Below are 15,363 nucleotides of genomic sequence, written 5' to 3'. Positions count from 1 at the left end.
TTTCTGGAGGTAAATTACCTTAAAACAGTGGTGCATATGCTGGTAACCTCCAGGCTTGACTACTGCAATGCACATCTGGGCCTGCCTACTGTACGTAGTCTGGAAACTACAATTGGTACAGAATGTGGCAGCCAGATTGGACTCTGCAACAATCTGAAGGATCCATATAACACTGATTTTAAAAGAACTGCACTGGCTGCCAATATGTTTCTGAGCAAAATACAAAGTGCTGGTTATAAAGCCCTCCAGAGCTTGGGTCCAGGGTACTTAAGAGAACACCTTCTTTGTCATGAACTCTGTTACCTATTAAAATCATCTGGAGAGGTCCAGTTACTGTTGCCGCTGAATTGTTTGGTGGTGACTCGGGACCGGGCTTTCTCTGTGGCTGCCCCGGGTCTTCGGAATATGCTCCCTGTTGAAATAAGAGCACCTCCTTCTTGGTTGGCTTTTAGGAAGACCCTCAAGATGCCCCTGTTTTCTCAGGCTTTTAACTGAAATTAATTTAAAATTGTTTAATTTGTTTTTATCTTATGAGATTGTTTTATTTTTATTTTGTGAATTTTTAAACTGTTTTGTTCCATTTTATATTTGTTGTGTTTTAATTCTATACACTGCCCAGAGATGCACATATCAGGCGGTATAAAAAAACCCATACATACATACATGTGAAGTAGGAAAATAGATCCTGCAGAAGATGCTGAAGGACTAGATCCCTAACATATGTGGCAATATCAGACCCAGAAGAGGCAATAAAGGGACAGTCCACACAATTCCAAGAGTGAGATCACAGAACTACTGCCCTGTTATCTTTTCCTATGTGGCCTTCATACGTGCTTCTGAGAAAAACAGACCGTTGATATCCTCAATAGCCCAGTTATGTTCTACGAGTGTAAAGTTGTCTCTACAAAAGTCAGAAAAAATATCTGTACGCTTGTACACACAGTAAGTGTCACGCCCTCGATCTCAGACAGCGAGGAGGAAGGGGAAGCTGTCAACTTTTCAGCCGATGCTGGGGTGCCGGGGTGCCTGAGGGGCAGAGCCCGTCTGTCAGTTTCCAAGAAACGGCTGATCTGGCTGATGATTCAGAGCAGGCACAACAACCTGAGACAGCAGAAACCGTGACGGACCAATCAGAAGAGGAGCTATGCAAGCAACCTCCACTGACTCCACAACAGAGGCATATTACAAGGCGAAGAACTCAGCTTGAAACTATCAGAAGGAATAAACGCCTCTTGCAGAGGGCTAATAAGCCTTGAATTCCTGCCAGCTGGGAGCTCTCGGCTTGTACTATAAATTACGTCACTAGCTTTCTATTCACTGCTGGAAAGCAACGTTTGTCAACTTCTGTGTCAACAGCTTGCAGCCAAGCCCGCCGTGTCCAAGCCGTATCTTGTTTCTGCGGCTCCATTGAACTTCCGTGCCAGGTGGCCAGATACTGACAGTATGTTTGTGTCAGGGCTGCAGAACTCTGGCCCTGTTGTTGGACTGCACTTCCCATCATCCCCAGCTACAGTGGCTAACAGTCCGGGATGATGGGCACTGTAGTCCAACAACAGTTATAAGGCAAAGCCCTGGTTTGTGTGAATGACTGTACCTGCATTCCTTTTAAGAGTAAGCCCAGGTAAAAGCCCCCCATGCATGGTATAGATAGGAAATGTAGTGCTATACCACCGTTCATCAAATGGTACACTCATTGTATGAGTGCTGAACGTAATGTCTAAGTGGAACAGGGCTATATGAGATAGACTAGCAAGAGCAGCAAAGGGAAAGAGGAGCCTTACCCAGAGAGGCCAGATGCCCACAGATTTCTTCCATGACTTCTCTGTGCAGAACCTTTTGGTCTGGATCCAGCAGAGCCCACTCCTCCTCTGAAAAATTCGCAGCCACTTCCTCCAATGTCACTGGTCCCTGAAAGAAGGAAAAACAAGAGGTTCTGGTAAGAACTAGTCCGCCTACTTTCCTTTCACTATAATCTTTGCTGATAATGACAGTCTTCACAAGTTAGCCCACTTGTACCTCAAACGTTCATGCATCTGCCATCTTGAATTGGGGTGAACAACATAATCACAGACTAAGCTGTTGAGATACTACAATAGTACCACATTTGATTCAAATTGGTCCAGGCATTGCGAAGTTCATAGGGACACTCACACACAAACCTGGGTGATCTCATACGCTTACTTTCCTTAAGGAAAGTAGGCTAAAAATTTCATCATAGGTAATGGGGCAAGCCAAGATGACAGTAATGGTGAGGTGACTTGAGGTTCTCCTGCAGGGCCCAAAGCTTTCTCCCAGTGGCCTTCAAAGCCTTCCGAGTGGGTGGCTTGGACAGAATGAGGCAAAGGAAGGAGACAAATTATTTCAGACCCAGAGAAAAGTGTAGGGGACGGAGGCCCCCAAGCTGTGCCCTTCCTCCTCTCCCACATGATCCCTCCCCTACCTGGTCCAGTTCCACAGAGGCTGTCTCTGCTATGCCACAAAGAGAAGGTCTGAGATGGAGAGCAAGAGTGATTTCGTCACCTGGGAAGGAGACCAAAAAGGACAAAAGGGATCTTGTTCACTGAATGGCCATCACTCAAGGGGCCTGCCCTCACCTTATTGGTTTGATCAATTTATCATTAACATTTTCAGACCTGCCTTTCAGTCAAGCACGTTTTAGGAAAATATGAGAACCGTGTATTATTATTATCTCTTGTTTACACAGTCAGACAGGTGTTATTGACTGGTTTGTTTTATCCAGACATCAAGTCCTTCCCAAGGACCTGGGATGGCTGAATTTTATTGTCAATTGTTATAGATATCGTTGCAGAATATAGGCTGTTCCCAGTAAAGCTGCTTTTTGTAATTGGCTGATGGTGATTTCTGTGACCCCTATGGTGTTGAGGTCACAGAAATCACCATCAGCCAATTACAAAAAGCAGCTTACTATTATTGTTGTTGTTATTGTTATTGTTAATTTTGATTTCTATACCGCCCTTCCAAAAATGGCTCAGGGTGGTTTACAAAGAGAAATAATGAATACATAAAATGGATCCCTGTCCCAAAGGGCTCACAATCTAAAAAGAAACATCAGATAGACACCAGCAACAGTCACTGGAGGTACTGTGCTGAGGGTGGATAGGGCTGGTTACTCTCCCCACGCTAAATAAAGAGAATCACCACGTTAAAAGGTGCCTCTTTGCCAGGTTACCAGGGGTGTAGACATTTAAACAAGCTAAGATATTTAACACACATTCAGCAAATCACAGTGGAAAAACAAAAGTTGGACACCATTAAAAGCTGGAATGAATAGAATGTCATCAGTTCCTGCCAAAGTCAGTAAGTCAGGCTGGGTGCTTGATGGAACTGGGGAGTGTAGTGAGTTTGGGGGAGGAGAGCTGGTCTTGAGGTAGCAGGAATAAATTGTCCCCTTTGCAAAACAGGATCTGCCTTAGTTTGCATTTGTATGGGAGACTATGTGTGAGTGCCGTAAGATATTCCCCTTCCCAGGGGAAGAGGCCATAGCTCAGTGGAAAAGTTTGCATGCAGGAGGTCCCAGGTTCACTCCCTGCCAGCATCTCCAGGTAGGGCTGGGAAGGACTCCTGCCTGAAAGCTTGGAAAGCCGCTGCCAGTCAGTGTAGACAGTACTGAGCTAGATGGACCAATGGTCTGACTTGGTATAAAGCAACTACCTATGTCCCGAGATGAGACACCACAACCGAAAAGGCCCTGCTTCAATGGTGGAACTTGCAAAAAGTCTCCGAAGAAGATAGTAAAGGTCTGGTAGGATCTTACAGAGGGAGGTGCCCCTTCAAGTACTCAGGGCCCAGGTGTGTGTGTGTGTGTGTGTGTGTGTGTGTGTATAGGTGGTGTACGTAGTCCAAAATGCAATATAAAAACAGAATAAAAACAACTGAAACACTTTCAGAGAATAAAAGCAATTAAAGCAAGTTCACAGAGTATAATAATTTAAAATTGGTTTTAATTAAAAGCCTGAGAAAACAAGTGTGGCTTTAAAGGCCCAAACAAACCCTTTGAAGAGGTAAAACAGCCTGGGACCTGCTACAGTTTGCTGATGTGTCCAGGAAAAAAGGATGGCCGAGAAAACGGCAGGTCTGTGGCTTGGAGAAGACAATGAAAGAAATTGTAACAGGTGAGAGCGGTTTGAGCTGCTTAACACCTATTTAAACTGCTTTGAGATTTTTTAAATAAACAGTAGTACAGAAATCGAACAAACAATAAATACATTTTGTATCTGCCTCCTCCCACCATGCCATTGTCTCCCAGCTGGGCAACAGATGCACAAATAAAAAAAGGAAGGAAGGAAAAGGATAGGCAAAGCAATGGCAGGAACAGCGTGACGCAGCTGCTAAAAAAGCCAATGCATTCCTAAGCTGCATTAAGAGAAAGACCGTGTCCAGATCATGAGAAGTGATCCTTCCACTCAATTCTGCGTTTGTCGGACCTCCCTTGGAATACTGGGGGGCCCCTTCTGGACCCCACACTTTAAGAAGGATGTTGATAAATTGAAAGGTTGATAAATTGGAATGGAGGAAGAAAACAGAAATGGTTGAGTCTTGAAACCTGGAGGGGTTCTGTGAGGAAGAGCTGAAGAAGGTGGTTATGTTTAGCCTGGATAGGAGAAGACTAGGTGGTGAGATTAGAGCTGTCTTCAAATATCTGAATGGCTGTCAGACAAGAGGAGGAGTGAACTTGTTCTCTGCTATTCTTGTGGGCAAGACAAAAACCAGTGGGTTGAAATGGCAAAGAAGTAGATTCAGGCTAGACATCAGGAGGGGTTTCCTGACTATGAGAGTTGTTTGACAGGGGAATAGTTGGCTTTCCTGCAGTGGTGGGCTCTCCTCTGCTGGAGGTTTTCAAAGAGAGGCTGGACAGCCATCTCTCAGGGAAGCTGTAGTAAACTAGGAGGAACATAGGCAGCTGCCATATACCGAGTCAGACCATTGGTCCATCTAGCTCAGTATTGTCTACATAGACTGGCAGCAGCTTTTCCAAGGTTGCAGGCAGGAATCTATCTCAGCCCTATCTTGGAGATGCCAGGGAGGGAACTTGGAACCTTCTGCTCTTCCCAGAGCGGCCCCATCCCCTGAGGGGGAATATCTTACAGGGCTCACACATCAAGTCTCCCATTCATATGCAACCAGGGCGGACCCTGCTTAGCTAAGGGGACAAGTCATGCTTGCTACCACAAGACCAGCTCTCCTCGCTATGAAGATCCCTGAGTGGCCTGGCTTGACATTCCTCCATGTAACATGCTTTGATCTGAGAGGCTTTGAGCAGGACCTTCTCCTTCACAGCTCTCGCCCTTTGGAATGTCCTTTCTGGAGATATGGGAGTGGACCCCTCCCTACGGAGCTTCTGCCCCAGGTGAAAATCTTTGGCTTTGCCAAGACACTTGCGTTTCCATTTACCCTACTGACTCTGTGTTGGATTAGAATGTGCCATACTTACATCTTGCTATATTTCTTTCAAGGATTCATTGCTTATGAAGGAAAGAAAACCAAGCTAGATAATAAAATCTCTCTCTTTCGGTTTTATTTACTTGGGTGAAAACAATCTCTTCCTACACTGAATCTTTGGTACAATTCAGAGTGCTGGATTGGACACAATGTCTTAAAGGTCATTTTTAAACTAGGGTTTCTAAAAACTAGTCTAAACTCATGTTAAACTAATTTTTAATCTGGGGCAAGAGGATGGGGATAAACCCTCCACCCCTTGAAGCCCCAAAGGAAGTATAAAGCCGCCCCAGATTTCAGATACACAAAAGAAAGAGAGATTGTGTAGAAAATATCCTGTTCATCCTTACCCAGCAAGATGGCCCTTGCATCACCCTCCTCCACGATCCAATTGAACAGAGGACTCTGTCTGTGGCCCGATGGAGCCTTCTCTGCCTCAGAGAAATCAGTGCTCATTTTAGATGATCTTTGTCCCTGAATAACCAGACAGGTAATGAGGAGAGGAATTAGGAAATGGTTGATTTCTAAGGCTGCTTCTTCCCTGGAATATCAACCCATCCAGACATTAAGACTACCCTTGGGGACAGGGTTCACTGTAGCAGGGATCCTCAGGTGCTGTTGACCACAACTCCCAGCATCCCCAGCTACAATTGCCTTTTGCTGGGGATGATGGGAATTGTACTCAACAGCATCTGGGAAGCCTTGTTCCCGAGAACACTGCTTGGGGACTGATTTGTGTGCCCTCACTGTCTAAAGTACCTGGGTTAAAGCCTTCTCAGCAATGGTTCCAAGATGGTAGAGCTCGGGTCCCAGAGACATCCCCTCTGTGCCATCATCTCTAGTGACCTTCAGGCACAATCAAAGGCCTGAAAATGCCTGTTTTTGAGCTGACAATGTTTAAATTTCTGGCAAATGTTGATGGCAGGTCTTGTGGCTCAGTTAGCTGTGGCTACTGTGTTTTTATATGAAAGAGCCAGCGTGGTGTAGTGGTTAGAGTGCTGGACTAGGACCAGGAAGACCAGAGTTCAAATCCCCATTCAGCCATGATACTTGCTGGGTGACTGGGCCAGTCACTTCTCTCTCAGCCTAACCTACTTCATAGGGTTGTTGTGAGGAGAAAATTAACTATGTACACCTCCCTGGACTCCTTGGAGGAAGAGCGGGATAATAAACAATAAATATTTCTCTAGATGAATTTCTAGTCATGGAGTCATTCACACAATCAAAAACTGTAAGTAAGTAATAAAATAATTTATTACAGTCAATGACCAGTCAACATACACACCAAAATATAAATCAGCATAAAACAAAACAAAATCAAACGGTAAAACTTTATAACACCACATCAGGTTATGCAAAAATCTCAGTTACAACTAAGTTGTTCCTGTCTCAGTTTACAGGCTGCTGCACAGAATCTTGCTGTCCCCGCTGTGACAACTGCATGTTGATCCGCCAAAAGATCGGAGATGCAATCCAAAACTCTGTTCTACCCAGGTTTGGGAGATATGTGTGCTCACAAATTCCAGTTGTGTGAAAGCAAGGCAAGAAGCAAACCTGGGTAGAAGTGATTGTTTGGAAACAAGACAGGAGGAAAAGCACTCACAGTTCCCTAAACTGGGTAGAACACAGTTTTGGATTGTGTGAGTGACCTCATGATATATCTGTTCTAATACTTTTTGTTAGCACTCTGGATTAATTTATTTTTTAATCGAGAGGTAGGATGTAAATATTTCAAAAGCATCATTAAGTTATGGAACAGTCCAAAGAAAGGAGTTTGGGACAACCCTTCCTGGAATGTCCCCCCTGCCCAAAATTGGACACCCAGGCTTGTAGGATTGCCTTGTTCCCATTTACTGCCCCTTGAGAGTTACCAGGATGAAAGAGACACTCTCACCTGCTGCTCTGCCTGCTTCTTGGCCTCTGCCTGGCTCAGGAGGAAACCTTCTGCCAGGGCCACTGCCTGGGAACTGGTTTCTGCTGCACATTCTCTCACCCAGCTCTCCATCTCCGGGGGTAGGACTGTCAGGAACTGCTCCAGGATCACCAGGTCTAGGATCTGAGCTTTTGTGCGTGTCTCAGGCTTCAGCCACTGGTGGCAAAGGCTGTGGAGTCGGCTACAAACCTCTCGCGGCCCCTCGGCCTCCTGGTAGAAGGATTGCCTGAAACGCTGACGCTGGCCTTCTGAGCTGGGGTCCTTTCCCAGGGCCAGCTGCTCAATGTTTCCCCAGAATTCCCCAGTACTTCCAGACTCATGGCTTACTTCGGAGCCAGCTGAGAGTTCCCCTTCCATCTTTGCTCATTACTCAAGACATCTTTCAGGAATACCCAATGATCTCCTTGCTCGCCAGCCAATTTCTTTTTAAATGAAAGAGCTGCCCAGACAGGTGGGATATTAAATTCTGTAAATCCAGCCCTTTCCTCCCTTTGCAGAATTAAACCCTGTAATGCAGCTGGAAGGAATTTCACAAGCACAAATTGATTATTATAGTTAGTGACTGGGAATCTCCCTGTAAGGAAGTCAGATGAATAATAAAGCTCATGGAGAAATCAGAGAACAAGGTTAGAATCCTTCACCTGACAGGCACAAGCCAAACCTGCAAACAGCACTCTTTCTACTGGTATGTCCCCCACAAGCTCGTCTCCCCCCCACACCTTGTCGGCTGAGCACACTCCCCACACAAACACTCTGCTTACCACTGAGCTCCCCTCTCAGCACTGCTGGGCCTGCAAGTAATTCTGGATAGATGGCAACTTGTCTGCCCAAGAGAGTAGCTGCTGGGGAGAAAGGGTTCCTCTAGGGCATGCTCTCAATTCCTGCCTGTAGGCTTCCAGTGGCATCTGGTGGGCCACTGTGCGAAACAGGACGCTTGACTAGATGGGCCTTGGGCCTGATCCAGCAGGGCTGTTCTTATATTCTTATGACTCTGACTTACAGTCCCCATCATTTCAAAGCATAGCAACCCCAGAAATGCCACCAAGACAAGTATGCATCTCTGTAAGGCACAGGGGACTGAGCAAGTATAACCTTCTCCTACTTCTCCCACAGTCAAAAGAAAATAAAAACAGCCCTGCTGGATCAAGCCCAGTGTCCTTTTTCACACTGCCACCCACCAGATACCTCCGAGATGCTCACAGGCAAGGGGTGAGGGCTTGTCCTCTCTCTTGCTGTTGCTCCCCTGCAACTGGTATTGAGAGGCATCGTGCCTTTGAGGCTGGAGGTGGCCCACAGCCACCAGACTAGTAGCCATTGATAGACCTCTCCTCCATGACTTTGTCTAAGCTCCTTTTAAAGCCATCCAAGCTAGTGGCTGTCACCACATCCTGGGGCAGAGAATACCATATGTTAGTTATGCACTGTGTGAAGAAGTACTCCCTTTTGTCGGTCCTAAATTTCCGGACCTTCAGTTTCATGGGGTGACCCATGGTTCTAGTCTTGTGAGAGAGGGAGAAAAAATTCTCTCTATCCATTCTCTCTACTCCATGCATAATTTTATACATCTCTATCATCTCTCCCCATAGTTGTCTCTTTTCCAAAGTAAAGAGCCCCAGATGTTGTAGCCTAGCCTCATAATTGCTCCAGGCCCCTGCCTTCGAACCCTGGAATACAGCCTGTGCTGTCCTTTGCCATTCAGGGCTCCGGGCCCTAACTTCCATTTTGGTAGGGCCCGTCAGCAGTATTCCCTGTAACAGGGACTCCCAGAAGTGGTTGCTACAACTCCCATCACCCCCAGCTGCAATCACCTTTGGCTGAGGAAGTCAACAACATCTGGGAATTGCCGTTATAGGGAGCATTTCCTGCCAGCTGCTCCAGAACCATTTCCCACTGATTCTTGGTCAGCTGGTGTCAGTGAAAGACACCTTCCGTGCCCTCCATGGACTGGCTCAGACTAGCCCCTTTCCCTTCCCCCTGCTGCAGCTGGGTAGCCACTGAGCACCCCCAGGATAAGGCACAATCCTCACAGTTGGACTGTGCCTTAGGGAGAGGAGAACTGGTCTTGTGGTAGCAACAGGGGCATATCTAGGGTGGGGCAGGCAGGGCACGTGCCCCGGGCGCCACTTGAAGGGGGCGCCATTTTGTAAAATTAATTTAAAAAAAAAAAAAAAGGCCACCACACATGCTCAAATGGCCTCTGTGAGGACCTAGGCCATGCCAGGCCTTGCAGAGGCCATTTGAGCATGCATGGTGGCCATTTTGTTTTTAGCGACCATTTTTCTAAAAAAAGATTATCTTTAAAAATGGCCACCGCACATGATCAAATTGTCCCTGTGAGGCCCTAGAGGCCAGCGGGGGAGGGGAAACCTTTGCAGACCCCCCCCCATGCCCCCACGGCCTTTAGAAAGCCCCCTGAAGGGGCTATAGGTAAAAAGATTTTTTAAAAAAATTAATATGATATAAGACACTGTACACATATTCAGATTGGCACTATGTACAGAGAATCAGGGCTTGTGAATACTGAGCTGAAGCTTATTAGCTAGGATTGTATTCATTTGCTCTTATTTTGCTTCTTGTGATAAGTGAGTTAAATGTGATGACTTAATAATATGGCTATTAATGGTGAGTTTGTCTTTGAATCAGTGTGAAATCCTTAGTATTAAGGCCCACTGGGAGTTTCTTGCTCTCTTTCTCTCATTTTAACTGTCTTTTTGAAATATTAGAATATATTCCAAGCAGTGACACAGTTTACTCTGCATATCCTTTAATTATTTTCAGAGTGTCTGGGAGAAATCAAATTCTCCATTGATTTTTAAAACTTATGTAATAGTGATGCTACAATGAATAGTACAGGTGAAACTCGGAAAATTAGAATATCGTGCAAAAGTCCATTAATTTCAGTAATGCAAATTAAAAGGTGAAACTGATATATGAGACAGACGCATTACATGCAAAGCGAGATAAGTCAAGCCTTAATTTGTTATAATTGTGATGATCATGGCGTACAGCTCATGAGAACCCCAAATCCACAATCCCAGAAAATTAGAATATTACATGGAACCAAGAAGACAAGTATTGAAGAATAGAACAATATCGGACCTCTGAAAAGTATACAGTGTACTGTGCTTGAATGGCCAGCAAACTCGCCTGACCTGACCCCATAGAGAATCTATGGGGCATTGCCAAGAGAAGGATGAGAGACATGAGACCAAACAATGCAGAATTGCTGAAGGCCGCTAATGAAGCATCCTGGTCTTCCATAATACCTCATCAGTGCCACAGGCTGATAGCATCCATGCCACGCCGCATTGAGGCAGTAATTGCTGCAAAAGGGGCCCAAACCAAGTACTGAATACATATGCATGCTTATACTTTTCAGAGGTCCGATATTGTTCTATTCTACAATCCTGGTCTTCTTGGTTCCATGTTATATTCTAATTTTTTGGGATTGTGGATTTGGGGTTTTCATGAGCTGTATGCCATGATCATCACAATTATAAGAAATTAAGGCTTGACTTATCTCGCTTTGCATGTAGTGCGTCTGTCTCATATATCAGTTTCACCTTTTAATTTGCATTACTGAAATTAATGGACTTTTGCACGATATTCTAATTTTCTGAGTTTCACCTGTAGAGAATTAGACAAGCACTTCAGTTTAGTTTTCCAAGTACACCTCCATATAGTATTTGGGTATTTCATGAGCCCCAGCATACTGAAATGTGTAGTTTTCCAGCATTTTTTGGTCTGGCTATGTCCACTGCTGAATAGTTTTTGAAATATTAAAAGATTAACAAGCTTGACTTGTATTTTTGAGCTGATATTATGGTAAAGTTATCTGAAAGATGGGTGTCAGATATCTGGACAGGGGGCACAATTTCAGTGCTTGCCCTAGGTGCTATTTTCTCTAGATACGCCTCTGGGTAGCAAGCATGACTTGTCCCCTTAGCTAAGCAAGGTCTGCCCTGGTTGCAGATGAAAGGGAGACTAGAAGTGTGAGCATTGTAAGATATTCTCCTTAGGGTTCATGGAGGAGAGGTCTATCAATGGCTACTAGTCGGAGGGCTACAGGCCACCTCCAGCCTCAAAGGCAGGATGCCTCTGAGTACCAGTTGCGGGGAAGTAACAGCAGGAGAGAGGGCATGCCCTCAACTCCTGCCTGTGGCTTCCAGAGGCATCTGGTGGGCCACTGTGCGAAACAGGATGCTGGACTAGATGGGCCTTGGGCCTGATCCAGTAGGGCTGTTCTTATGTTCTTAAGATAGGGCTGACAGAGATTCCTGCTTGCAACCTTGGAGAAGATGCTGCCAGTCTGTGAAGACAATACTGAGCTAGATAGACCGATGGTCTGACTCAGTATATGGCAGCTTCCTATGTTCCATCTCACACACTTCTCTCCACCTACCCACACCTTCCTCCATCATCTCTGCTTTTTCCTTTTTATTCTCCCTTTTGTTATCCTGCAGTACAGTGTAAAACGGGGGGGGGGGGGGGGGGCGCACAGGTACAAAACAAAGACCTGGCTTTAAAAATGCAACGATTATAACACAATTAAATAATGACACAACACTACACAACCAGTGCTTAACCCCACCCGTCTAGCTGGTTTTAAGGGGTGATGTTTATTAAATGGCCACTGCCTTCTGCCTGGAACAGGACATGGACTACCTTACCCTGCCTGTTTCCCAGGCCCCTCCTCCCCCTTCCCCGTTGCACCCTACTTGAACTCACCCTAGGACCGGGCTGATTGTTCAGGAGGGCTATGCAAGGCTCACCTCGGGGGTGCGGCAATTGGGGGGTGTTTCAGTGGACAGCTGCTCCCGGCTTCTCTAGGAGTCTCCACTCTCTCCCTTTAACCCTCCGCTTGCCTCGTTCCTCCCGATTCCTCCAGCCTCACCTTGCAAAAGTGGGAGCCCACCACTGGGGATGGGGGGCAGCACAGACTTCGAAGTTACTAGGAGCGGCGGAGGAAGAGGACACACAGTCCCCTGTCTGGGAGAGGGAGACTGGTGTTTCCTCACATCCTGCCCTGCGGAGCCACGGATGTGCAGTTAGGATTGATGGGCAATGTCACAAAGCTTGCCCTTCATGCATCCCCACTTTTCGTTGGGCTTTGAGGCCCAAATCCAGATGGGGAGGACGGAGTGCTTGGCACCAGCAAAGATACCCCACATGTTGTCCTGGTCCTCCTGATGAGCTGCCTTAGGAAACACCTGAGCCTTCGTCTCTTGCTAGAGGAACGCCTGCCTGTTGGTTGCATCGTTAGCTTCCAGGATGGATTAAACAGTGTGTGGGGGGGGGCTATTTGCGTGTCTTTGAGCTCTGCAAGATATAGGGCATAGCTTGGTGGAAGACGGTCCCACGTAGGACAAGATTTTATTTTATTTTAATAGGACAAGATTTTTTTATTGAACCAACAAACTACCAAAGCATACAGTACGTTGCCAAAGCACAATTATATACAAAGGGGTTGTTTGTACATGATATATCTACAAAGATTTACACACAATGATTTGGAAACCCACAAGGTTATGAAGTATATGCAGGTAGTACTGTAACTCTGGGATGGGGGATTTCAAGGCACATCAGGTAATTGGGGGGGAGGTTACGTCCGACGTCCATTTCCACAATTAGTCCCATTGCTGTTTAGAAGAGATACTCTTGTCTTTTTGCACATAACCATACAAACTTTCCCAGAAGAGATTTACTGTCTCATCTGCATGAACCTCTTGGTTGCGTCTTCCCTCCCTATTCCTATGCAGGAGCATTGCATGAATGACATACAAGTTTACTAACCGGAGAGACTCCTGCCTGTAACCTTGGATAGCCTGTGCAAGTCGGTGGAGGGTAGGCAATACTGAGCTAATTGGACCAAGGGACTACCTCCATATAAGGGAGCCTCCTATGTTTCTATGAGCCAAGCCAGGACTGCGGCTCCAGTGTACTCATAGCAGCTCCTCTCTCATATACATGCATGTGCACATGTGTGCATGCACACACACATGCACAGGCTCAGTGTTACATTTTAGCATGGGTGTATGCCACCTCACCTTATTTTAAAGTGGCAAAGATGACCAAAGCGACCACTCTCCTTTCAGCATGGTTGAAAGCCGGACTTTTGTCTGGCCAAGTTCTTTGATGGTTTGCACACTTCTCCTTCCAGCATTAGAATGCACATGTGTCTCAATCACTGTTCCCTGTAAGAGGGATTCCCAGATGTTGTTCACTACAACTCCCAGCATCCCCAGCTCCACTTTGCAGCATCGTTATCCTGCCCAACACATCCAAAGCATTTTATAGAGATCAACTATGCTGCTTCTAGAAAGAGTATAGTTCTTAAAATGTCCAGAGATTTACATTAGCTAAAAGGGGGAACAGAATGATAGGAGCTGGAATCTGACACGTTCCCTTCATTGAAAGCAAGGGGGGGGGGATAATAGCAATAGCCATAGCAATAGCACTTACATTTATATACTGCTCTATAGCTGGAAGGTCTCTAAGCGGTTTACAATGATTTAGCATATTGCCCCCCAACATTCTGGGTACTCATTTTACCAACCTCGGAAGGATGGAAGGCTGAGTCAACCTTGAGCCCCTGGTCAGGATCGAACTTGCAACCTTCTGGTTACAGGGTGGCAGTTTTACCACTGCACCACCAGGGGCTAATAATGGGGGCACCCAGGAGTGCAGCTGTAATTGAACAAGGGAGGGACAAATATTGTTGGGGCCTGAAGGAGGGAAGTCCAACCAGCTGAGTGATAGCTTGCTCTCTGAAGAAAAAAGGTGGGAGGGCAGATGCCCACCTTCACGTTTTGTCCCGCCACCCACATCAACCTTGCTAAGCTGCTGGAGGATGGGTGGGCAGCAGAGGTGCACCTAGGTAGACCTAAAGGCCTTTGGAGTGCCCACCCCCTGCAAGTTAAGCATCATCCCCCTATACCAGTGGTTCCCAACCTGGGTTCCTTCAGATGTTGCTGGACTATAGCTCCCATCATTCATTCCATTTCCCAGCTACAATTTATTGTGTGTGTGGGGTGTGTGTGTGATGGAATTTGTAGTTCAGAAACATCTGGAGGAGCCCAGGTTGGGAACACACACACACACTCTCTTTCACACACACACACACACACACACACACACACACACACACAGTGACGCAGCACGCAGTATTTTTTAACACGTGGGTTCTTGAGGGCACAAACAGCAACTGAAGTCACCAGAATGTAAGAATATAAAACTGGTATATTTATGCAAATGTGTTAGCAGAAACATTTCAACACACAACATATTCCCATCCCACATATTTCTTTCCCAACTCCCCAATCTGTCTGAAAAGCAGAGGTCACATGTAGCCGCTTGAGATTTTTGGCTACCCGTTGCAGCATGGGTAGGTGATCCGGCAACCACACCACCCGGGACAGACGGGCCCAGGGTGTGTGCAGACCCTGGACTTTGCCCGGAAGTCTTGGGTCCAGGCTATTTAAGAGATCACCTCCTTTGTCATAAATGGGGTATTTGAGGGACTGCCTGCTCCCAAGGGTTGCTGCCCACTTGACGAGGACATCTGAGGGGGCTCTGCTCCGGGTGCCGACAATGAGGGAGGCCCAGCTGTCGTGCACTCAGGACAGGGCCTTCTCTGTTGCTGCTCCTAGACTCTGGAATGCTCTCCCAGTGGCCGTTCGTTCCTCGGACTCCATCACAGCTTTTAGAAAGCTTGTAAAGACTTGGTTTTTTACCCAGGCTTTTACACAATTGTTTTTACTGCTGCTTCAGTGTGTTTTTATCTGTTGTATTATTTTTATGGCTGTTTTTATATGTTTTTAGCTTGATGTTTTTTATTGCTTTTTTATTATATGTTTTAATTTTTGTAAACCACCTTGGGGTTGTTTTTTAACGAAAGGCGGTATAGAAATGTAAAAATAAATAAATAAATAAATAAAAAACCCTGCCACCTGTTACGATCTTCTGGAAAGGAC

General features: G+C 46.0%; 1 pseudogene; it reads right to left on the bottom strand.

The window, feature by feature from the left end:
• LOC128341676 (zinc finger protein 271-like) overlaps positions 1-12,225 on the bottom strand; it is a 39,957-nt pseudogene extending 27,732 nt beyond the window's left edge.
• Positions 12,226-15,363: the final 3,138 nt, after the last annotated feature.

The sequence above is a fragment of the Hemicordylus capensis genome, chromosome 2, assembly GCF_027244095.1.
Source record: "Hemicordylus capensis ecotype Gifberg chromosome 2, rHemCap1.1.pri, whole genome shotgun sequence".
NCBI classification, from domain to species: Eukaryota; Metazoa; Chordata; class Lepidosauria; order Squamata; family Cordylidae; genus Hemicordylus; species Hemicordylus capensis.
Note: the sequence above shows the minus strand (reverse complement) of the source record. Positions and strands in the feature narration are given on the sequence as shown.